This window comes from Miniopterus schreibersii (assembly GCF_964146895.1).
Source record: "Miniopterus schreibersii genome assembly, chromosome: 6".
In the NCBI taxonomy this organism is placed as follows: Eukaryota; Metazoa; Chordata; class Mammalia; order Chiroptera; family Miniopteridae; genus Miniopterus; species Miniopterus schreibersii.
Genome location: NC_138107.1, coordinates 32,442,582 through 32,468,289, shown reverse-complemented (window position 1 = coordinate 32,468,289; position 25,708 = coordinate 32,442,582). Strand labels below are relative to the sequence as shown.

Sequence of the window (25,708 nt, the reverse complement as noted above, 5' to 3'; positions counted from 1 at the left end):
TCAGTGCTTCTAAATGAAGAAAACAGCTTTAGGTTAACCTGTGTCAAAGTAGCAAAATTTGGAAATTTAAGAATATGCCATAATTTCCAAGCATGCCCTGGACTAAAGATTTTTCAACCCCCCCAAAACCCAGAACAACACAAAGCTTTGAGAAAATTCATAGAAAAAGTTTTAGATGTAATTGCCCAAGTTTAAAAAAATGGTTGTCTTGGAGTGGTTGCCTTTTTTTTAAAGTTTGAAGCTCTTGACCAGTTTTCCACCAAGGGTAAGTGCAAAGATTATGGGAAGCAAAACAAGCTTTCATTGTAATGGAGATGAAAAGTCTGCCCTGAGCACCCTGGAAGCTGGCCCTTCCCAGGGGTCATGATGGGCAGCAAGGTGGCATCTTCTAGCAGGGTGGGTTGTTCAGGTATTCAAGCCACATACTTCATTAGTAAGGTTCTCTGACAGAAGAGACAATCCTAAACCCAATGTATCAGAAGTTTTGAGCTCAGCAGGACTACCATCTCACCCTTAAATTTCACAGCATTCTAAGGGAAGTGAATTACCAGATTGGCTGATGCATCAGGGTCCACCAGACACTGCAGAAATAATAAAAACATTACCTCAGAAATATAGAAAAAAACTTGTGTCTCAAGAAGTCGAACATATCCAGCGTGGAAGTCCAGAATAATCACTGACACTGTGGCGTCTCTTCCCTCTTCTTCCATTTAAGGGACCCCATGAGACTTGCAACCAGGGGAGCAATGGACAGCAGCAGCTCGTCCTGGCCTATCCCCCTGAACCTGTCTCCAAAGCCCTCTTCTCCCCCTTTTTTCTGACTTCCCAGTGAGCCAGAGCTGCCCAGCCTAGGCGCTCCTGTTTCTTCTATGCCCTTATTTCATTGTCCCAAGTATATTTTTGCTGTGGTCAATATATTATTGCTTTCTTTTCTACATTTTGTGTCTTGATTGAAATCTTCCCCTTAAGAAGATAAGAACCAAGGTCTCCTGTCTCCCTGGTAAAAGTATGAAATGTTAGTAGCTGCATGACCTTGATTAAGTTATATATACTCTGCCATTAAAAAAAAAAATCCAACTTATACTCTGGTTTCTCTTCAGATACCATAAATCTTTCACCTTTTACTAAAGATTTCAGTGGAGAGGAACAATTCTGGTTTTAAAAAGCAAAACAAAAAAAAATTTGAGTAAATTTGGAGATACTAATTGGCTTCATTAAGCACTTTATAAATCAATCAGGCAATATACCATCTAGTGAACAAAAGGGTACTTTGAGGGGTTGTGCAAAATGGAAAATTTTTATAGGAAGAAGAATGGGATGGACAAGGGACCTAATGACAAAAGATTATTTTGGGGCAGAGACATCTTTAGGGAAAGATTAGGGAAGAGTTTTTATCATGCAAATTGCCTCTTTTTTCTTTTCTTTTTTTCTTTTTTTCCTATGGGGAAGGGAGAGGGCCCCTGTGATAGATTGCCTCTCTGGAGCTTGACCAGAAAATTCCAAACTGGTTGATTAAGGTTATATTTCCTGGAAGAGGCTGAAACTGATATTCGATCAGGTATTAAATCTAGCTTAGGCATCATGGGCTTTTAGCACAAGTGACAGACACCATTTTGGTTTAACAGTGCTTTGGTTTCTCTATCTGAAAATGGGGGTAATAACTATAGTATCTCATGAAGTTAAGAGGATTAAATGAGTTGATATATTTAAAGGCTTAGAAAACTATCAGGCAGGTATTAAGCACTCTATATATATTAACTATTTAAAATTATTTATTTATTTATTTGAGAGAAACAGAAAAAGACAGAAGCTTTGATTTGTTTTCCACTTATTTATGCATTCATTGGTGGTCTCTTGTATGTGCCCTGACCAGGGATCAAATCCACAATCTTGGAGTCGTATCTTGACTATGCTCTTACTGGCCAGGGCAATATTAGCTATTCTTATTGTTGTTACTCTTATTGTTCTTTTTCTCAAACTGCTTATTAAACATTCTTTTTTTGTATCTAGTAGGCATGTGTAATCAGTATTTTATTGAATTCCACCTCTCCGTTCCTCTATAGTAATCTCTTCTTGTTTTGCTATTTGGGCAGCTAGCTGACCCTTTGCCTTTAGACTTTTTCAGGTCGAAAAACTCACCAGTCTCTGTGTTCCATCAGTTGTAGACAACACAGAACAAAATCTCCTGGTGGCTCTCTAGAAGACCCCTCTCTTGGCTTGGGAGGGGATTGGAGAAGTAGCCGTAGCCCTCTTCCATAGGAATGAACACAAGTTTTCTGAAGAAATCCTTACTCTCTCATAGAAACTTTAGCTTTCTTTGTATAGCCTGGAGTTGAGTGATAGGCTAATGCTGGTAGATCTGGACTTTTGTGAAGTTGCCTGCTTTGCAAATCCTCTATAGATACTCTAACTTCCTTTTGTTGAATGTGGGAGTACTTGGCATCTATTTTTCTCAGCTTTGGGGTCTCAGACTAAACGACAAAGATTTAAGAGTTCATAAGTACCCTGATCTCACTCTCCTTTTGCCTTCCATCTCTTATTAGAGCCTCCCATTGAGTGAACCTAAACCACTTGCAGGTTATTCTTGTGTGTGATTTGAATGGATCTAGTTTTCTCTATTTGCAAATGGCTATCCACTTGTCCTAGTACATGGATAGATAAACTCACCTTTGTCCCAGTGATCTATTTTATTATAGTCTAGATTTCTGTATGTTGTTGCATTTACTTCTGACCTGTCTGTTCTATTCCATTAGTCTGTCTATTCACGTGCTGACACGATACCACACTGTTTTAATTATGAAGTTTTGTAGTACGTTTTTATATCTGGTAGGGCTTGTCCCCACTCATAGGTCTTCCATTTAAGTGTTTTCCTAGCTATTCTTACATGTCTATTTTTCCAAATGAACTTGAGTGTCAATTTTTCTAGTTCTAGAAAAAAGTTTATTGGTATATTTTTTCTCTCACTTGAAGTAATTGTCAAGAATTTTCTTTTCTCTCCTGGATTTATGTTTCCTTATACTTTGTGCATTTAATCTTTTGCATGCATTTCCTTCCTACCTACCCTTTTTTTCCCCTTCCTGTCTTTATCCCCTCCTTCTTTGTATGTTTACATAGTCTACTTCCTTGTCTACTTTCTTGCATATTCATAGGTAGTTTTGTCAGATCTTTAATCCTACCCCCCCCCCCCAACTCCGGACCTCAGTAGATTGAGGCCATTATTTTCCTCAGTTGAGGATATATGGACATCATAGGTCCATACAAGGCCCTGCTTTTGTTTCATATATGTAAATATTTCCCCCCTGATCACCTGTCTTATCCTCACCTCTTTCCTATCTCCATAGGCTCCTACTCAAATATGCCTGGCATAAAACCTTGTAAAAATATTGCATGGCTTTGTGTATGTATATGATTAAAATTTACACAAATGTTACTGTGCTAAATAGATTTAATTATTGTGTAATTTAATTTGGGCATAGCTTTAGTTAATTGTTTTTGGTAGCTGCTTTGTGTTCTAAAGTACACATTTATCATATTTTACTGATCCTTCACCCTGGTGTTGGACATTTTGATTGCTTTTAGTTTCCTGCTTCCACAAACAGTGCTATGGTGAACATCCTTGTACATGCTCTCTTGTGGATATTTGGGGAAATTACTCAGGGATTTATCCAAGAATGTCCTTTCTTTGATGTAGGGTGTGTTCATACTTTTCATACTTAATTTCATGAAATGCGCTGGATTATACACCGGAATGGTTGCATCAGTTTTAATTTCCAACAAATGTGCATAAAGATTCTAGTTTCTTTACATTCTCACAGAAAACTTGATATATCCAGTTTTTTTGCTATTCTGGTATGAATAAAATAGTATCTTTTGTTTTTTCTTGCTTTCCTTTTTTACTCTTTTCCTTGCCCCATTTTTGAAAGCTAGTCAGTCTTAAAGGTTAGCAGGTTTTTCTTCCTGCTCAGATCTTCCTTGAATTACCTCTTCTTTTCCATGCCAACTTTCACCTTCTTAGGTCAGGCACTTAGTACTCTAAGTTTGCAATTGATATTGTGATCTAACCAGTCTCTCTACCTCAATATTTGGCTCTGTCCACATTGCCACCTAATTTGATTGTGACTCTTACCAGCTTAAGTACTTCAATAACAGAGGCATCCAGTTCCTATAGGATAAAATCTAATCTCCTCAGCATTATATTATATTGGAATTATTTGAATCCTTATTTATCTTTCATTGGCTCAAAAACACAAAGATAGAAACCCTTTGTGATAATTTTTGAGGCCAGCACATAACACAATCACTCTCAAAAGCACTCAATTTATGTCTTGAACTGAACTTTCTCTTCTTTTCTTGCCTATCTTGTGCTTCTACCACATTCTCCCTGCTGGTTTGGGTCATCTTGCTGGCAACTAAAGATGGCTCCATTTCAAGGAACCCATGGGAAACAAGTGCCTTTGCCCCTCTTTCTCTTTTAATATATTTTTATTAATTTCAGAGAGAGGAAGGGAGAGGGAGAGAGAAACATCAATGATGAGACTCATTGATCGGCTTCTTCCTGCACTCCCCCTGCTGGGGATCTTGCTTGCATTACGGGCATATGCCCTGACAGGGAATCAAACTGAGATCTCCTGGATCATAGATCGATGTTCAACTGCTGAGCCACGCCAGTCAGGCTGCCCCTCTTTCTCTGGAAGTGCATCCTCTTCTCCCTGCAGTCACATTTTGCCCATAGGGGCTAGAGTAGCTAGCCAGACTCTTGCCTCTGGACTACTCAGGCAAGGGCCAGGTACAATCTCTCTACCCCCAAATTCTAGAGCACATAGGTCAAGCCCTCTGAGTGGTACTTTTGAAGTTCTTTGCACTTACTTCTATCAAATACCTACCAATGATTAAGCTTCCTTTCTAAAACCTCATGGCGAAAGTGGGCTTTTATTTAATTTATTTTTTTATTTCAAATGTATCTTTATTGATTTCATAGAGAGGAAAGGAGAGGGATAGAGAGATAGAAACATCAATAATGTGAGAGTCATTGATTGGCTGCCTCCTGCATGCCCCTGACTGGGGATCGAGCCCGCAACCCGGGCATGTGCCCCTACCGGGAATCGAACCCTGATTGCCTGGATCCTAGGTTGACGCTCAACCGCTGAGCCATGCCCCGCTGGGCCCTTCTACACTTTTAAAAAAACAGTCTATTTTTTAGAGGAGTTTGAGGTTCACAGCAGAACTGAGCAGAAAGTACAGAGTTCCCATAAACCCCCTCACACACAGGCACACACACACACACACACACACACACACACAGCCTCCTTAACTGTTAATATCCCTTCCCCGAGAGGTACATTTGATGAACCTACATTGACACATCATTATCACTAAGAAAGTACATAGTTTACCTTAAGGTTCACTCTTGGTGTTGTTCTCACAAATGTATAATGACATGTATCCACCTTTATAGTATTATAGTTTCATTGCCCCAAATCTCTGTGCTTTACCTATTCATCCCTCCCACTAAACTCCTGGCAACCACTGATCTGTCTACTTTCTCATAGTCTTGCTTTTTCCACAATGTCTTATAGTTGGAATCATATACTATGTAGCCTTTTCAGGTTGGCCTCTTTCACTTAGTAATAGGCACTTAAGTTTCCTCCATGTCTTTCATGGCTTGATAGCTCATTTGTATTTAGCACCGAATAGCATTCCGTTGTCTGGATGTATCACGGTTTATTTATCCATTCACCTACTGAAGAACATCTTGGTTGCCTTCAAGTTTTGGCAATTGTGAATAAATTTGCTATAAATATGGCATAAGTGTGGATGTAAGTTTTCAGCTTCTTTGGGTAAATATCAAGGAGTGTGATTGTTGGATATATGGTAAGAGTATTCTTAATTTTGTAAGAAACTGTTCAGCTGTCTTTAAAAGTGACTGTACCACTTTGCATTCCCTTCAGCAATGAATCAGAGTTCCTATTGCTCTATATCCTTGCTAGTATTTGGTGTTGTCAGTGTTTTGAATCTTGTCCATTTTGATAGGTGGTATCTTATCATTTTAATTTGCAATTCTCTAATGACACAGGGCATCTTTTCATATGCTTATTTGTAACTTGTGTATCTTCTTTGGTGAGGTGCCTGCTTAAATCTTTTGCCCATTTTTAAAATCAGGTTGTTCAGTTTCTTACTGTTGAATTTCAAGTGTTCTTTGTATATTTTGGATATCAGTCCCTTTTAAGATGTGTCTTTTGCAAGTATTTTCTTCTAGTCTCTAGCTTCTCTTCTCATTTTCTTGATAGTGCTTTCACAGAGGAGAAGTTTCAAATTTTAATGAAGTCTAGCTTATCAACTAACTCTTTTATGACTTGTGCCATTGGCATTGTATCTAAAAAGTCATCACTAATTTATACAATGGATACTCTTCAGCAATAAGAAAATAATGAAATCTTGTCATTGCAACAACATGGGTAGACCATTATGCTAAGTGAAATAAGTCAGATAGAGAAAGAAATACCATATGATCTCACTTATATGTGGAATCTAAAAACAAAACAAACAACAAAAAAATCAAGCTCATAAATACAGAGAACAGACTGGTGTGGTCAGAGGTGGGGGTAGAGGTGAGCAAAATGGGTTAAGGGGGTTAAAATGTACAAACTTCCAGTTATAAAATAAATAAGCCATGGGGATGTACTGTGCTGCATGTTGACTGTAGTTAATAATGCTGTATTGCATGTTTGATAGTTGCTAAGAAAATAAATCTTAAAAGTCCTCATCATGAGAATAAAAGAAAAAAATTTTCTAACTCTGACTGATGTTAACTAGACTTATTGTAGTGATCATTTCTACATGTATACAATATCAAATCATTATGTTGTATACCTGAAACTAATATAATATCATATGTCAATTATACCTCAGAGAAAGAGAGAGGGAGAGAGATAGAAACTGCACACCCCCTACTGAGGATCCAGCCCATAACCCGGGCATGTGCCTTAACAAGTTGAACCCGTGACCTCTTGGTGCGTGGGACAACACTCAGTTCACTGAGACACACCGGCTGGGCTTGAGTTAATTTTTGTGAAAGGAATAATGTCTGTGTCTAGATTTGTTTTTTTGTGTTTGGTTATCTAGTTCTTGCAGCACTGTTTGTTAGAAAGACTAACTTTTCTTCATTGTGTCGCCTTTGCTCCTTTGTCAAAAATCAATTGACTATATTTGTGTGGGTTTATTTCTGGAGTCTCTATTCTGTTCCATTGATCCATTTGTCTATTCTTTTGCCAATATCACACTCTTGATTACTGTTGCTTTAAGGTAAGTATTGAAGTTAGGTAGTGTCAGTACTCTGACTTTGTTTTTCTGTATCTTATTGTTTTAATATGCGTTTTTTAACATAAGAGAAGATCATCTTACACACTTGTAAGTCATTTATTTTCCCTTTCTGTAAATTGCCTAATCATGTTCTTTATCCATTTTCCTATAGGGATCTTCATCCTGTTTTTGTTCATTTGAAAGAATTCCTGACATGATTTATATATCAATATTCTGTTGTTTTTTTGGTGTGCAAGTATCTTCTTCAAATCTGTCACCCATTTGATGATTTTGTGATGTCATTTTTATTGAGATATAATTGACATACAACATTACATTAGTTTCAAATGTACAAGATAATGATTTGATATTTGTATATATTGCAAAATGATCAACACAATAAGTCTAGTTAACATTCAACACCATACATAGTTACAATTTTTTTCTTGTAATGAGAACTTTTAAGATCTACTCTCTTAGCAACTTTAAAATACACCACAGTATTATTAACTATAGTCACCATGCTGTCCATTACATCCCCAGGACTTATTTTATAACTGGAAGTTTGTACCTTTTGACCACCTTCACCCATTTTGCCTACCCCCACCTTTGGCAACCTCTCATTTGTTGAAATGAAAAGTCCTTAAGTTTTAGGTATTTGGGAGACATACAAAATTTATTTATCTGAAATTCAGATAAACTGGGCATCTTCTGTTTTATCTGTCAATCCTGGCTATGAAGATTTTTGCTATTCCAGTCACTCCTATTTGCACTGGCTTCCTGAGAAGGATTGTTTCTGTTAATATGCTTTTATGTTGTAAACAGCCAACACCCTCTTTACATTTAGTTTGGGACTTATTCTAAAGTAGATTGTCAGTCTGTCAGTGAGTTCTTGGTCATCTTTGAAGAGTAGAGCTGAAAAACACAAGCACTGCCCAAGACTAATATTTGATCATGCTTGTTATACCTGGTATCCTTTTAATTTAATATATGCTCCCTCCCACCCACCCCCCTTCTGTGAAGAATGCTCACATCTTTCCAAATTTAGCAAATTTCTTGTTCCAAGAGTTAATCCCATTATTGGCCACTAGGTAGAGCAAGAATCTTATTTATGCCGATTGTAATTGTCCCTGTTCCTGGGTGTCTCATTTAAGTGGTCCAGTGGCCTTTGTCTTGGAATTTTTAGGCTTTTTTCAACCAAGTCTTCATCTTCAAATTCCCCCAAAGATCACTAAAGATTTAAAAGGAAAAGAGGAAAGGGAAGAACTTCCAAGTTTGTCTACCTATCATGTTTCAGCATAATAACTATCATTTACTTGAGGATAAGTCTCACAACTGCGTTCAGTCTGGGGGAGTTCTGTAGCTTGCTCCTGTAGTAAGTCTAAGATGGGTTAGGTTACTTTGTAGCCAGAGATCAAGAATATATTCATTTCTTTACCAAGTCCTAAACTTATCAATTATTTCTTTTAAATAGCAGTGAGTGTAAAATTGAGGACTTTATAGGCATTTTATTCAAAAAAATTTTGGGGGGTGAAAATCCTTTTATTTGCTACTCAGGATATTATTCAATAATAATCAGATGTCACATTGGTTTGTCAGCCAGCCCTCTGCTAGTGAGGTTTTCATTGACTTGAATTGTTTAAGAATTTAGAAAGTTGGAGCCCTTGTCTCTTCTTTGAGTGGTAGATCTGTAGGAAGACTGGTTGGCTGACAGTCAAGCCTCATCTGTTGGAGCCCTGGCTGGGTGGCTCTGTTGATTGGAGCATCACCCTGTACACCAAAAGGTGACAGGTTCGATTCCCAGTCAGGGCATATAACTAGGTTGCGGGTTTGACCTAGGTTGTGGGTTTGATCCCCAGTCAGGGTGGTTAGGCACATGCAGGAGGCAACCGATCGATGTTTCTCTGTTTCTCTGTCTCTCTGTCTCTGTCTCTGTCTCTCTCTCTCTCTCTCTCTCTCTCTCTTTCTCTCTCTCTCTCTCTCTCAAAAATCCATTTAAAAAAAAATGTATTCTCGGGTGAGGATTAAAAACAATCTCTTGGAGATGAGGAAACTGCTTCTCATTTTTATACCTGAGATAGCAATAACATTCATAACAACAACTTAGCAGTTGTTCGGGGCATTTCTATGCTGCTTTCCAAGAAACATTACAGAGTGGTCAGTGGGATGGTGATGTAGAACGGGATAGAGATGCTGAAGAACATTTGATTTCTTCATTCCTGCTGTGCTCTGTGCCGTGGGTTGTAAGTCATGTAAATTCTGTTTGGAAGAGCATGGCTCAAGACCTGAGTGCCATGCTCTCTTAGTTGCTATTTATCAAACCTTTTTTCTCATATACAGGAAGACTTTTCACATGGGGAATGGCCGTGAGTCTCAACCTGATTTGGCTAGTTCAAGAGCTTCTTGGTACAACAGCTGCTTAGAAACTCAGCTCTTCAGTAGGGGAGCAGTTACATTACAGTCTGCTATAGTTCCAGACTAAAGCAAAGCAAGAAGCATGCAACAACTTCCAACAACAACAAAAAACACCCTAAACTACCTGGCACTTTTATTATCCTGAGCAGCTTTATTCTCTGTAAACATACCTCTGTTGGACTTTTTCAGTTATTAAAATGTCTTCCAAGATTTTATTGCCAACTTTATGGATCCCAATTTATGAAGCAGTAAGCAAGGCTGGCAGATAGGAAGATTTATTTTCTTTTTGTATGTAAAACTAATATATTTTTATTTAAAACAAACATTTCCTGAAGCAATATGTGATTGTGTTTATTTTAACTCAGCAAGTGTGTGTTCACACTGTTCCAGGTACATGCTGGCTGGGTAAGTCAGTTGAACTACTAAAACATAAGACAGGAAACTCATGGGATTTATAGACTACTCATTACAAGGAAGCCTGTTATTCTGTTTAAGGAATTTAAAAAGATATCTTGAGACTGGAGAATCAACTAAAATTTATTGGTTTTTATTTATTTTATTTTTATTTTTTATTTATACTTATTGTTGAAAGTATTACAGATGCCCCCCCCCCCCCAAACTCCTCCACCCTGCATCCACCCCACCCCCTGGCCTTCCCCATACTATTGTCTGTGTCCATGGGTTATGCATTTATGCATATAAATTCTTTGATTGATCTCTCCCACCCACTCCCCCACCCCCGCCTTCCCTCTGAGATCCATCAGTCTGTTCCATGCTTCTATGTCTCTGGATCTATTTTATTCCTCAGTTTATTTTGTTCATTACATTCCACATATGAGTGAGATCATGTGATACTTGTCTTTCTCTGACTGTCTTATTTCACTTAGCATAATACTCTCCAATTCCCTCCATGCTGTCCCAAAAGGTAAGACACCCTTCTTTTTTACAGCTGCATAGTATTCCATGGTGTAAATGTCCCACAGCTTTTTATTAACTCATCTACTGATAGCCACTTGGACTGTTTCCAGATCTTAGCTGTTGTAAATTATGCTGCTATGAACATAGGGGTGCTTAAGTTCTTTGTGATTGGTGTTTTGGGTTTCTTAGGATATATTCCTAAAAGCAGGATCACTGGGTCAAATGACAGTTCTATACTTAATTTTTTGAGGAAACTCCATAGATTTCCCATAGTGGCTGCACCAGTCTGCATGCCCGCCAGCAGTGTACTAGGGTTCCTTTTCCTCACCAGCACTTGTCATTTGTTGATTTATTGATGGTAGCCATTCTTTCAGGTGTGAAGTGATACCTCATTGTAGTTTTAATTTGCATCTATAACGATTAGTGACTGAGCATTTTTTCATGTCTCTTGGCCATCTGTATGTTCTCTCTGGAGAAGTGTCTATTTTGGTCCTTTGCCCATTTTTAAATTGAATTGTTTATCTTCCTTTTGTTAAGTTGTATGAGTTCCATATATATATTTTACATATTAATCCTTTATCAGATGTGTCATTGGCAAATATGTTCTCCCATACAGTGGGCTCACTTTTCATTATGTTGATGGTTTCTTTTGTTGTACAAAAGCTTTTTATTTTGATGTAGTCCCATTTGTTTATTTTCTCATCTGTTTCTCTTGCCCAGGAGATGTATCGGCAAACATATTGCTATGAGAGATGTCTGAGATTTTGCTGCCTATGTTTTCTTCTAGGATTTTTATGGTTTCATGTCTTACATTTAAGTCTTTTATCCATTTTGAGTTTATTTTGGTGTATGGTGTAAGTGATGGTCTAGTTTTATGTTTTTGCATGTACCTGTCCAATTTTCTCAACACCATTTATTGAAGAGACTGTCTTTACTCCATTGTATGTTCTTGCCTCCTTTGTCAAATATTTATTGAGTGTAATGACCTGGGTCAATTTCTGGGTTCTCTGTTCTGTTCCACTGATCTATATGCTGTTCCTGTGCTAGTGCCAGGCTGTTTTGATTACAGTGGCTTTGTAGTATAACTTGATAGATGGTATTGTGATCCCACCAACTTTGTTCTTCTTTCTCAAGATTGCCGTGGCTATTCGGGGTCTTTTTTGGTTCCATATAAATTTTTGAAGTGTTCTAAATCTGTGAAATATGCCACTGGTATTTTAAAAGGGATTGCATTGAATTTCTAGATTACTTTGGGTAGTATGGTCATTTTAATGATGTTAATTCTTCCAACCCATGAACATGGTATATTCTTCCACTTGTTTGTGTCTTCCTCTATCTCTTTTTGCAATGTCCTGTTGTTTTCCGAGTACAGGTCTTTTACCTCCTTGGTTTTGCCATAGGCTAATTGATATAAAAAAAGAGTTAAGTTTCTACACCATATTTCTGGCCACAAAAACATCACCTAACTTCTAAATAAAGATCCAAATATTTCTGGCCCTGGCTGGGTAGCTCAGTTGGTTAGAGCACCATCCGGATATGCCAGCTTTGCAGGTTGGATCCCTGATCAGGACATATACAAGAAGCAACCAATGAATGCATGAATGAGTGGAACAACAAATCTCTCTCTCTCTCTCTCCCCCCTCCCTTTCTTACTCTCTCTCAAATCAATAAAAACATTAAAAAAAGAGAAAAAGACCCAAACCCTTCTAATATTAAACATTGAAATAAATGTAAGCTATATGTACATTCAAGAAAGATTAAGATAATTATTTTCCAACCCACTTTTTTCCTGGGTCTCAGGTGGGGGGACCCCATCCTGGCAACTCAGGGTGAAAGTCAGGACCTGGATAGGATGTCATTCCATCGCAGAGCCCACCCTCACACACACACACTCTCTGGGACAATTTAGATGCCCCCACTTCACCTAATGCTGCATATCTTTGGCATGTAAGAGGAAACTGGAGCACCTGGAGAAAACCCATGCAGACATGGGGAAAATGTACAAACACAAAACAGACAGTGGCCTGGCTGAGAATTGAATGTTTTTACATCAATTTTATAATAAAACCAAGTTGATTGAAATGAGTTAATCAAGGTCTTCCTGTAGTTCCTTTTTAGTTTTGAAAAGCCAAGCTCATAGAAGTAAATTGCCTAAGATCACACAACCCATAAATGACCAAATCAGGACTTTAAGATTGGTCTAGTGCTATCCCTTATATATACTACCTCCTCAATTTGTTCCCACTTCCCTGCTCCTACCAGCTCTGGTGCATTGCGAAGGTTATTTGGGCACCTCCAATAGACCTCTTCTGCACATGTGTCTGGAGCTATCCAAATTCAGAGTTGCAAGTCCGTGGCTGCAGCTTTCACCACTAACTGTAGTTCAGGCTCCTGGGCCACAACACTAATGGTCATAGATAGTCGTGAAAATTAATGTAGAGTAGCAGATAAGAGACAAGGTAAGGTGAAAGCTCAAAAAAAAAAAAAAAAAAGAAGAAAAGAAAGAAAAAAAGGATTGAAAAAGTCTCCCAGTGATTGAAGGAGAGGTACTTTGTCAAAGTGAGGCCTTTGCCTTGCAAGCAGAGGGGGGAAACCCAGCAATATTTATTTTTGTTTGCATGTAATAGGGAAAATAAATAATCTGCGTTGAGAGTACAAGAACAGTTGTAAAAGTAAGGTACAGGAAATTATTACAGACCCTGCAAAAAATTCCAGCACTTAACCCCACTCACTTACGGAGTCACTTACATGAAAATTATATCAATTGCACCACCACAGCTCAACTACTGCATAGAAGCGTTTCACAACTGACTAAGGCAGATGAGAAAGTTCCCCCAAACCCGCGAGGCCAGTGTGCCTGGTGCAACCTAAAGCTCCAGGGATTGTAGCTCGCTCTTGGCTAGGCACCCACCCCTTAGAGCACCGACTCCATCCGGCTGTGAGTCCCCTGGTCTGACGGTTCCAGCGATCGCCAGGGGTTACCCGACTTCTGGGGTCGAAGAAGAGAGGAAGGCCGCGCCTCGCTGGGCACCAGAAGGTTGGGGGCTGCCGCTGGGAGGCGAGGCGCCGGGGTGTCCTCCGCTGGGGAAGCGGCCCCCACCGCGGAGCCCCATCTGCCTTGCAGGTTCCAGGGGATCGGCTTCATCCAGGCATCTGCTCTCGGTTCACGGCACTCAGCGCGGAAGTTCGAGTCCACTAAACAGAATGCCTGGGTAGGGGAATCGGGTCCCTTAGGGGTGGCTCGGGCCTTAGGGCCACAGAGCCTTGAATCTAAGTGCAGGGTTCCCTCTCCAAAAGAGTTGTTTCACAGTTCAGGAGCCTCCGTTTTCTTGCAAGAGTTAAAGCCAACAGCCTGCTGAGGGCACTCAGTGGACACTGCTCTGAGTCCCACGTCCAGGCCCCGCGCACGGCTGCAGGTTACCCCCGGGAGGGAAGGTGTCTCCGAGGCTGCGGGAGAATGCGGACGCCGAGAGAAGGGCCTTCTAGAAGACGTGGCGGCTTTGGGGATGGTGGGATCCTAGGCGGCTGCGTGGGTTCCGTTCAGCCGCCACTCTTCACCCCTCCCCCATTAACACGCGCCCCCCTCCCCCCCGCCCCCCCCCCCCCCCCCCCCCGGCCCCAGAGGAGCCGGTCCCTGGGCTAACCCCTGCAGTCGGCCAGGGGACCTCGCAAACTTGGAGCCTGGAGGGCCTGGGATGCGTTCCAGGGCCTTTAGACAGCAGAGAGGGCAACCGAAAGGCAGCGGCCGGGACTGAGATCATCCCGGAGCGGTGCGTTCAGAGGATGGGGAAAGAGCATCGGAGAGCCCGCGGGGGCGCTGCAGCTTCAGGTGCAGGCACTAGGAGCCGCCGCGCGGGGCTGGGCGCCAGGCGTCGCAAGAGGGCTGCGCTGACCCCTCTCCCCGGCTCCAGGCGGGCTGCCTCTCCGCTCCCGCCAGCGCACAAGGCTTCGACATGTCCAAATCCTGAGGTCGTTATTAGAAGACTCCCCGACCCCAGTGGTCGTTTACGTCGAGTGTGGATGTTGTTTGGTGAGTGAGCCCGGAGCTCATGCATTTGGAGGTCCTGCCAGTCGCATCTTGTCCCTACGTTACTCCTCTCGCGGGGTGGGGTGGGGGCTTAATCCACTGCCCCTCGAAAGTTTCTGGAACCCTAAACTATATATTGGTCCAGTCTGGGTGAACTCTGCCCCCTTTCCTTCAGGACCTGAACCTCGCTTCTCCCATCATGTCTGGCCCCTTCCTGCGGGCCGGCTCCTCTCTCCCTGCGGGTGGCTCAGCGCCCCCTTTCTTTCACAGGCCCGAGTGGCGAAACGTTGAGGGAATACCTGAGGTGGCTCCGGGCTTTATTCACGGTGAATGTGGTCCCAGGATGCGGCGTTCTCATCTTCATTTTTGGAGAGCCCTTTTGCCAGTACATTGCGATGTCCCTGATTATTACCATGACTTTACAGCTTCGGATCCACCGAAATCGAGGTGAGTGTCTTCGGGGGCCCTGGTGGGACGCTTCATTTGCCCAAGGGTCCAGAAGGGTGCGTTTCAATTCCCGCACCTTTCTGGCCCACTCAAGTTCCTTAGTCTGAGAAGGCCTGGTACAGTTCCGCGAACAACCACGGAGTCTAATCCCTGGGCGCGGGTCCTGGCTCCGGAGTGCAAAGAGCGAGATGCCGTGTGGGAGTCTGTGGCTAGACCCAAATGTGGAAAGTTTAGGATATCTGGGCACTTTAGGGTACTGTCTTCTGCCAAACATCTTCTGTGGGCTCTCCCTGTCACTTACATATACTAGGACTCTATAATTCAAAGTGTCATCCCCCTACCAGCAGAATCGGCATCACCTGGGAATTTGTTAAAAAATGCAAACCCTGGGGCCCATCCCAGATCCACAGAATCAGAAACTCTCTGGGCGGGGCACTGTAACCTGGGTTTTAACAAGCCCTCCAGGTGATTCTGATGCACGCCAACATTTTAAAACCACCGCCTTAGGGTGTTTTCCAGAAAGCATGCACCTGACCAACTGCTTTCTTTTTAGTCACAGCTAGTGCCAGAGGGCTGCAAAGTTCTACGTGGGCCATGAGGCACTCTGTTTAAGGTTGAGGCCTATCTTGAATTCCTTATTTGGACTGGACCGTGTGCTTGTGGCTGACTTCAGGTCAGGATGGCATTGCTTTTGAAGGAATGCTCACCTGGAAGTCAGGAGGCTAAGGACTCCATCTAGTTTTGTTTGTGCCATGAAAATGGGGTTGAGGAAGGGTGTGGGGCAATGGTTCTTAATTCTGTCCTGTTCAAGTTACTGCAAACTCACCTTTTGAGGGAAGTTTCAGTGGTTTTATAATAAATGATTTTTATTGGTTTTGTGTGAATCAGTTGTCCTTCAAGTTATAATGAGGGAAAGAAAAAGTATTTTCACAAAGTAGTTTCAGCTCTTCAAAGTTTTAGGGGCTTGTATAAACCCTCCCTCTTCCCGCAGCTTTAGACTCAAGCTCTCCATTTTTGCCTGGTTCCTAATAGTAAGAGTGGAGAATTTCAAAGAGAAAGTTGTGAGGAAGGCTGCCCAGCAGTCCAGTCAGATGAGGGCAAAGAATTGCCCCTTGGTTTGTGTACATAGGGCTCTCTGCTCACTTTTGCAGGAACAGTTCAGTTGTAGCTGTGAAGTTCTTAGAAGCCACTTTGCAGGGAGATGAAGAACTTAAATGGAGTCACGTATGGAGTATATCTAGTGGCTTTTCTGGGTAAACAGAACTGATGCTCCTGGATGGTAAAACCTGGGTAATTTTTGTTGAGGTGGGGAACAAAGAAATAGTTTGCAACAGAGAGGGCTTTGGGTCAAGAGTGAGGTTATCACTTCCTGTAGGAAAGGGCAGGCTGTTGGTTTGGGGCAAGGATGATGCCTGGGAAGTAGAGACTAACAATCTAGAGGCAGATCTGGATAATAGAGGGCTTCCAAGCCCTTGTGAAAGCAAGAAGGATGTAACCCAGAACCCTGGTGTAGGCACCAGCTTTAGGTAGGAGGAGGAGCATATGTGACGGGAGGCCAAAAGGGTAATGATTCAGGGAGCTTTGTGAAGAAATTCATTCTAGCCCGGCTCAGCGCTTGAGCATTGACCTAGGCTTCAGGAGATTGAGGTTCGATTCCTGGTCCAGGTACATGCCTGGGTTGCGGGCTCAATCCCCAGTGTGGGGCATGCAGGAGGCAGCTGATCAATGACTCTTTCATCATTGATGTTTCTATCTCTCTCTCCCTCCCTCTCCCTTCTTCTTTCTGAAATCAATAAAAATATATATTTTAAAAAAAATTCGTTCTACCTAAAGGGAAAAAATACGCACTCTTATTTATACCTTGTTTGAGCTCTGATTACTTAACCTATGACTTTAATGAACATTTCTCTAATAAAAACACTAAATACTTATGTACTACATTTATAACTAAAGAAATTAAAGTTTATATACTATATTTACAAGTGTAATTTACTCAAAATTTTACATGATTGGCCATACAGGTTCCCCCCACTATCCAAAAGTAGAGTGTTCCTGTGGAACCTTCCATAAGCTGAAATGGGGAGGAAGCAATTACTACATTAGGACATATCTAAGATACACAAAATAAATGGAGATAAATACAGCACAGATGCTCACAGACATAGTTCAAAGCTAAGGTGGCTTGATGCTGAGTGTTGTTCTGTGGAAGGAGCTAGTAGTGGTACCACTCTCCCTACTTGGCGTGAGTGCTGCCTCAAATGGCTCTCCCTGCAAAACAAATGCTGAACACTGTTTTTGCTTTTCTTATGTTTTTGTAAAAGCAAAAATCCTCTTCAAATTTCTTTTTGGTTAAACAAAACGTGTACTGCCCGGCCAGGTGTGGCTCAGTGGTTGAGCATTCATCTAGGATCCAGGAGATCGCAGTTCCATTCCCGGTCAGGGCACATGCCCGGGTTGTGGGCTTGATCCCCAGTCAGGGGCGTGCAGGATGCAACCAATCAATGACGACTCTCTCATCACTGATGTTTCAGCTCTCTCTCTTCCTCTCCCTTCCTCTCTCTGAAATCAATAAAGATATATATTTTTAAAAAATACTAAGTAGGTCTTTCATAAAAGTGAGGTGGCATAAAGTGAACTTTTGAAAAGCAGTAGATACCTGTATTGAATGAAATGTTAATTAAGTCACAGACCTAATATATATATATATATACATATATACACACACACACATATATATATACATACATATATATTATGTATGTATATATATCCTCTTAAATGCTAAAAACTTTTAAAGTAGCTAGAATATTTTCAAAACCTATTTGTTAACATTTGATACCTTAAGCTCCAGGTCCAGTTCAGCTTTAGATGTGTGATCTCAATATTCGAAATAAACTTCTGAAATAGGTCCTCTGATTATTCCCTTGAAACTCAGACAAAGAGAAAATAAGCAACTTGCCTATAGTCACACAGCTAGTGAGTGACAGAGTTGGGATTGAAACCTAGGCTTTTATGTTATCTTTCTATGTATTATTATAGTGAATACAAAATAGATAACAGTTTCATTAAAATCAGTTAGAGAAATGCTAATATCATGACTTTAAATTAGTTTCTTCATTATATCTGTATGCATTTTAATAAAGAGTGGGATATAATTTGTTATATATATTCCTAGAAATGCAATAATATTGCCAGGAAATGTGTTTATACTTTATTTGGGTTTCAGTAATTTTTAAGACCCCAAAAGGAAAATAAAACCATCCCAGATTAGACATATTGTTGGCTGATGGATCCCGGAAGGAAATTGGACCTTGTTTCACAGTCTAGCTCTGTGAAACCTGAGCCAATCATTAGGCTGAGTGCCTTTTTATAGTAAAGTCCAGCAACCCACGCATTATTTTTTGAACCTCACATAGATTTTACTTAAAATCTTAGTTCTATAATTATATAATGCATGCACATGGTAGAAAACTCAGAAGATACAAAAGGGTATGTGAGAAAAGTAAGCTTCCCTCTCATTCCTGTCCCTCATTCATCCAGTCTGTACTCAGAGGTTCTATGTCTGTCTATTTAGGCACATACTATATGTACATATATGGATGTATTTTAATGTGTGGCAGGATATCTCATACATTGTTCTATATTTTTATTCTTTTATTTTGAGCTAATTTTAGACTTACAAAACAATTGCAAAAATAGTACATAGAGTTCCAATATGTGCTTCACCCAACTTCCACTTAGGTAAACATATTACATAACAGAACATTTTTCAAAACTGAAAAATCATTTGGATTGCAACAGTTTTTCCACTAATGTATTTTTTCTGTTTGCGAATCTAATTTAGGATTCCACATCATATTTAGTTGTCATGTCTCCTTAGTTTCTTCCCATTTTTGACAGTTTCCAAATCTTTCCTTGTCTTCCATGACCTTGACACTTTGGAAGAATGTTGGTCAACTATTTTGTAGAGTGTCCCTCAGTGTGGATTTGTCTGATTTTTTTCATGATTAGATTGACATTATGCAGTAATGGGATGTATGCCACAGAGATGATGTGATCATGCGCCCTTCTCAACATAGCATGTCAGGGGATATATGTCAGTATGTGCTACTGGTGAAGTTAGCCTTGATCACTTGGCTAAGTTATCACCCTCCTGGATTTTCCACTATAAACTTACTATTTTTTCATCCCTAAGTATTTGGGGGAGATATGCTGAAACTATGTAAATTATCTTATTTATGCTCAAACCATCACTTACAAATATTAGCATCTGTTGATGCTAAATCTTGTTTGAGGCAGTGGTTACTGTGGTGACGATTTTTTATTTTTCACATTCCTTCTATATTTATTAATTGGAATCTTTCTAAATGAAAGAGTTGTTGCTTTGCTTATTTCTCATTAGTTATTTATATTCAGTTACTTATATGAGTAGGGACTGTGGATTTTTAAAAAATTGGGATATAACTCAAGACTTTTATTTTTGTTGCTCAAGTTGTTTCATCTTTGGCCATTTCTTTTAAGTTTAGAGTTTACTCTCATGATGTGTCCTTTCAATATGTATCCCATCTTCCTCTCCCTCAAGAACTTTCTTATTGGCACCATAAGACCATAAGATGCTAAAACAACCAAGGAACTATTATGTTTTATATGGATATTATATATATGCTCACATATATTTATTTTAATATGTGGGAATATATTTCATTGATATATATTTTTTAAACCTAATTTTATCTTGGATATTATTCCACATCAGTACATATAGAAATAAATTATTTAAAAATACTAACTAATATTCCAGTGTATAGATGTTATATGATAACATTAAAATAAGATGACTTATTTTACTGGTCTCAGTTGATGGGCTTTTAGGCAAATTTTTTTTAATCCTCACCAGAGGACAAGTTCTTTTTTTAAAAATTGATTTGAGAGAGAAAGAAACACCAATCAATTGCCTCCCATACATACCCCAGGAGGGGACTGAACCTGAAATCTAGGTATATACACTGACTGGAAATTGGTATATGCCCTGACTGGGAATCAAACCTGCAACCTTTTGGTGTATGGAATGACACTCCAACCAACTTGAGCCACCTGGCCAGGGCTTAGGCAACTTTTAATCTTTTTGCTATGATAAGCAACATATGTGAGGACATTTGTAGCATGAATTCCTAGCAGATTTTTCTGCTCTCCTGCTGCAGAGAATGAGAACCTCTTTGAGCCCAGTGAGGCCTCTGGCTTTCACGGTGGACTTTCAATTATGTTAATTACATTCAACCTTTCACTGAATTTTTCTAGAGCAGTGGTTCTCAAAGTGTGGTCCCTAATAAGCAGCATCAGCTTTATCTGGGAACTTGTTAGAAATGCAAATTCTCAGAATCCACCCCTGAATCAGAAATTCTGGGGGTAGGGTGCATCGGTCTGTTTTAACAGGCCTTCTAAGGGGTTCAGAGGCATTCTAAATTTGAGGATTACTGTTGTAAATTAGAGCATCAGTCAAGCTTAGTGGTAGCCACCTAATTCTATTTTCATCATATTTTCTTGATATTGTACAGCATCCAAATTGACTAGTGATGAAAGTTTAACAGTTGGATCATGACCTTGTGGCAGAGGCTGTCTGTGCTCCACCAACCAACAGTGATAGTTGGTCCTCATTAGCAGCCAGGCAGTAGTGATCCAGCTCCCAAACCCATCTTATTGCATTTTGTAGGACCACTCCTGCCATAATTTTCACAGGTTAAGTTTCCCAGGAGGCAGATTTTGAGATGGTAGTGTGCAAGGATGTTCATTAGCGAGTGTTCTTGGGATCAGTATTTATGGGGTGGAGGACGGGGGAGAAAGAAGAAGACTGAGCAGAGGGAGAAGTGGAGCTTAGATGCAGGCCATGATGGTATTAGCCACCTCTCCCCAACTGCCCTGCCCCGGCCTCTCTGGAACAAGGAGGACACTTTGCAATTATCCTGAGTTGTGGTGAGAATTCCAGGCCTTATACCTGCACCTGGATCAGGCTTTGGAATTGGATGCGCTGGGAAGGGGGCATGCCCTCAGTGGAGGCCAGGCCCATGTGGCTGACAGCTGAGATCTTCCTGCCTTAAGTTTTCCCTTCAGCTGTGGTTGATTCTAGGAGGATGGTTGAGTTGACCCATTTCACAGGTCATCATACTGTTTGAAGTTTCTTCCTTCATCAGGGACAAAGACAGCCTTGATAAAATAAAATATTACTAATAGAGCCTAGAAAAGCAAGATTTATTCTGGGCAATTCATGAGAGATTAGACAAGTTTTAGCAAGGAGGAAGGTGGGTATCTTTCCCTGAGATTTCTCATAAGGTCTGGCTGCAGGATAAGGCTGGGAATTGGTGCAGAATTCTCACTGGCTACTCAAATAGATTGATAAGGCTGGGAATTGGTGCAGAATTCTCACTGGCTACTCAAATAGATTGTAAGTCTTACCTTCTTGAGTAGATGTTTTTTGCTGAATCATGTGGTTAGATAAGTTTAATAGTTTTTACCTTTGTCTTTTCCCTTTCTAACTATGGATATGTACAGGAAACTGAAAAAGAAATTGGAATGCTTTGGAAATAGCCTAAAAATTCTGAGGCAAAAAGACTTCCAATTTATCTGTAAAGAACTAGCTGGGAATCAATTAAGATTATGCTCCATCTTAAAAAAAAAAAAAAAAAGTGCTTCATCTGGTGGCTAACTTTGGGATCAGCTCTTAGAACTGGGAATTGACCAAATTTGGAAATGCCATAATTCTCTTAAAAATAATAGACAAAAAATCATAATAAGCATGTGAAGGGGCATGGAGGCCACCCATCAGATTCAATGTACAGTCTTTTTCAGGGATTGCGGGATTATTGCCAAGACTTCAAAAGAAGAATAAAAAGTAACCAGTTGTCTTTCTATGGCAAAACAAGCCCTATGGAAATTTAAAGGGAGCAAGTATTTATAATGCAGAGTAACAGAAACAATCCTTCATAGGTAGTCCTTGAAAAGAGGGAGGTCAGGGGTGGTGGAGGAGCCTGCTATCCCTAGAGAAATGCAGCTGTGAGAGCACACCTGGAGTTTGATGTCTGAGCCTGGTGGATGAGACTGCTGTCATCTGGCAGTGTTTCCAGAGCTCAGAAGACAGACGCCTAGGTGGGTGGAGGGGGGTCATGATGAAAGTTGTTGATCCTTTGTACTGAAGTTATCAGGAAGAATGAAAACAACTGAGGCAAACATTCAACTCCAAAAATTAGAGAAGACTAAATAATCTTAAGGAAACCAAAAGCAAGGAATAAAATGGTTAAAGCAGAAACCAACGGAAAACAAAACACAAACAAAATAGGGAAACAAAACCAAAAACTGGCTCTTTAAGATTAGGACGTGAGTCTGTACTGATATAGAAAGCTCAGCATAAGTGATTCCATTCTGGGCCTGTCTTGTTTTTAACAATTGTAATAAACATACCATACTAACAGATGTTAATATTAGGGGAAACTGGGTATAGGGTAAATGGGTATTCTCTGTACATTTTTTCCCCCTGTAAATCTAAATCTATTCTAAAAGTTAAGTTTATTTAAAAAGAAAGATTAGTAGGAAGAATTTTGATAAGTCTTACCAGGAAACAAAGAGAGTAGATACAGATGCAACCTAGAACAAAGATAGGTGAATAAAGATGGGCACCACAGGGATTAAAAAGCAGCTAGAGACCCTTCCACTGCAGCATGGGACTCTGTGCTACCCCATGGCTGCTGTGGGTCTCAGCAGGGACCACAAGGTGACCAGGACCGTGGTCAAGCTGAGGCACAGCTGCTGCTGCAGCTCTTCTTCAGGTATGCCAAGTTCCTGCAGGACATGACCTCTGGGAGGTGCATGGCTGTGCATGAGCCATGTGCCATGGAGCTGCTCAAGGTCTCCAGGGGCAAGTGGGCTCTCAAGTTCATCAATAAAGGGTAGAACCAGGCATATCCTCTGTTTGGCTCAAATAAATTCTAATTAAAATTCTTAAAAAGGGGGGTTGGGAATTGGAACACACATTTGTACCAAGAGTAAGAGAGAATAGGTGAGTGCAGTCCTGGCTTCCAGCAGGAAAGTAGCTGTCAAGGACAGAAAACAAACAAACAAAAAGCAACAATTAGACCATACAAAAATCTTAACAGCAGTGGCAGCCAGATCTCACTGAAATCTTCAAAGGACTGAGAGAGAATTATAGTCAACTGAGGATTGGGTATCTAGCAAAACTGTACCTTGAGAACATAGGTATAAACAAAACAAACAAAAAAATTAAGTATCCTAAATATTTATCTGAGAGTTTCCCAACCAGCCTATTGTTGGGTGCAGCAGTTGCATTATATAACCTGTGAACTATAATGGTTGTAAATTATTTTAAAAAAAGACTTTATTTAGAAGCCCCAGAAAAAATCATTTGTTAATATTATCTCTAATATTAGATTTATATTATAAATTATATTAAAATCTAACATAATTAGATTTTCTTATAATTTTATAAAATACAAGAAATAAAGTTTTCAACAATCTCTAAAAAAAAAAAAAAAAGAACATAGGTGAAATGAAGGTATTTTTGGAGGGGAAAAATGAGAGTTTACCATCTAATAGATCTCATGCATGGAACTTTTAAAGGATACACTTTAGGAGGAATAAAAATGATCCCACACCAGAGCTTCCAGGGAAAATGGCAAATGGAACAAATGTATCTAATTTCACTCCATTTCAAAACCCCATTAGATTCCAGTAAAGAGATAAAAGACATTAAGCCCAAGAAATAGGGAAGACAGGCTGCAGGAGAAAACTACAACATTTTGAAAGCTGGAAGACAGATGGACCTGTAGTAACTGATTTAGGATTTGCCTTTCTGGAGTAGCTAAGCCAGTACAACTGTGCTGTAGAATTCTCAAAATGCTCAGGACCTGGAGGTTACTGGTGGCGGGGGGATGGTGGTATTTAGGCTAAGGAGGGTTGGGTAAAAGATGGTTGAGAGTTCTTATCTCTGGATCTCTGCTCCTACTTTATTCCACTGGGCAACTGCTGACAGTAGACTAAGTTTATTCTCTGGGGAGAATAAAATAAGTGGAGAATTACAGTTGGGATATTATACTGTTTTATAAACAAAAGGGTTAAGTGACCAAATACCTACTGATTTTTGAAAGTTGAGATATTGCCCGGCTGGTAAGGCTCAGTGGTTGAGCATGACCCCATACACCGAGAGGTGGTCAATTTGATTCCTGGTCAGGGCACAAGCCCGGGTTGCAGACTTGATCCCCAGTAGGAGGCATGAAGGAGGCAGTCAGTCGATGTTTCTCACTCATCGATGTTTCTATCTCTCTATCCCTCTCCCTTCCTCTCTCTCTAAAATCAATAAAAACATTTTAAATTTTTTTTTTAAAGTTGAGATATTTAGCCTTCTTCCCCTAATTTTTTCCGGAACGTTGGAGCTAAGCCTTCACTATCTGGGCAGGAAACTTCAGGATTCTTCCCAGGGAATCTCTCAGCTCAGAATACTGACACCAGAGTTCCTCAACTAAGGGACCACTCTGTGGTAGAGCTCCAAGTTGCCAAGCTCTCACCATGGGTTAAAAGCTTCCAATCAGCTCTTTAGTCCTGAGAGGGATCAGAATCTGCCACCCCAGAATATGCCACTTTCGCATGTGGATTATTTTGAGCTGAAGATAAGTGGGGCCCTGCATACTCAGGAGAGTTTTTACCTCCCCCTTAACTGCTTAAAAGAATTTTGATATGGGGCCTATACCAGGAAAAGAGCTATCACCAGAGATGACTTTTTATATCAGAAAAACTTACCTGCATGGTATGGCAAACATTTGTTTACAAAATATTTGCTTTTCTCTTCCTGTGAACTATCTTCCTCCCCCTTGAAGCCCCAGATTTCTACCGCTTCTCCTTAGGTCAGGATGGCATGCATATAAACCTCAGTTATCTGTCTGCCAGGAAGTCTCATGTTTTTATGAGTCTCCCATATGTATGAAATTTGTTTTTCTCCTGTTAATCTGTTGTTGGAATGGGGAGAATTACACTCCTCTACCCTCTTCAGTTCTTATGACTGGACTAATAATAAAATAATAAACACAAAACTAGATTAACAGGAGAAAAAACAATTTTACATGTACACAGGGGATATGCATACTATGATGCTGTTTTGTTTTCATTTTGAGGAGGCAGCAAAAGTTATACTCAGAGACTGATTCCGTTTTCACCAATTTATTTAGCACAGGTTCACTGTGGGAATTATAATAACTTCATAAGCCAGTAGTATACAGGATAATATCTCTTAATAAACCAAATAAAGAAATAACATATTCCAAACAAGTCACAGATTAATCACACTACTGTCCTAGGCAAGGGAGGATGAGAGGAGGAAAGTCCAAATTTAATGTGAGGTTTAACGTTTTATATGAGTAGGCAACTCTTGACCAATAAGAGTTGATTTCCAGCTGCCAGCTGTTAATACACACAGATTCAAGGAAAGGTCCCATTACTGAAAATCTATGTCTGTGAGCAAAGGGCAGGGAAAGACTGAAAAAAGAGTCTGCCCACTCCAGTCTGATAATTAATAGAGTTTGTTAAGGGAAACTTATATGTGAG

General features: G+C 40.2%; 1 pseudogene across 1 annotated transcript; it reads left to right on the top strand.

The window, feature by feature from the left end:
* Window positions 1–363: 363 nt before the first annotated feature.
* On the top strand, window positions 364–673 carry LOC308558860 (alpha-ketoglutarate dehydrogenase component 4 pseudogene; annotated as a pseudogene). The gene has a single exon. The product of its transcript is annotated as an alpha-ketoglutarate dehydrogenase component 4 pseudogene (transcript).
* Window positions 674–25,708: the final 25,035 nt, after the last annotated feature.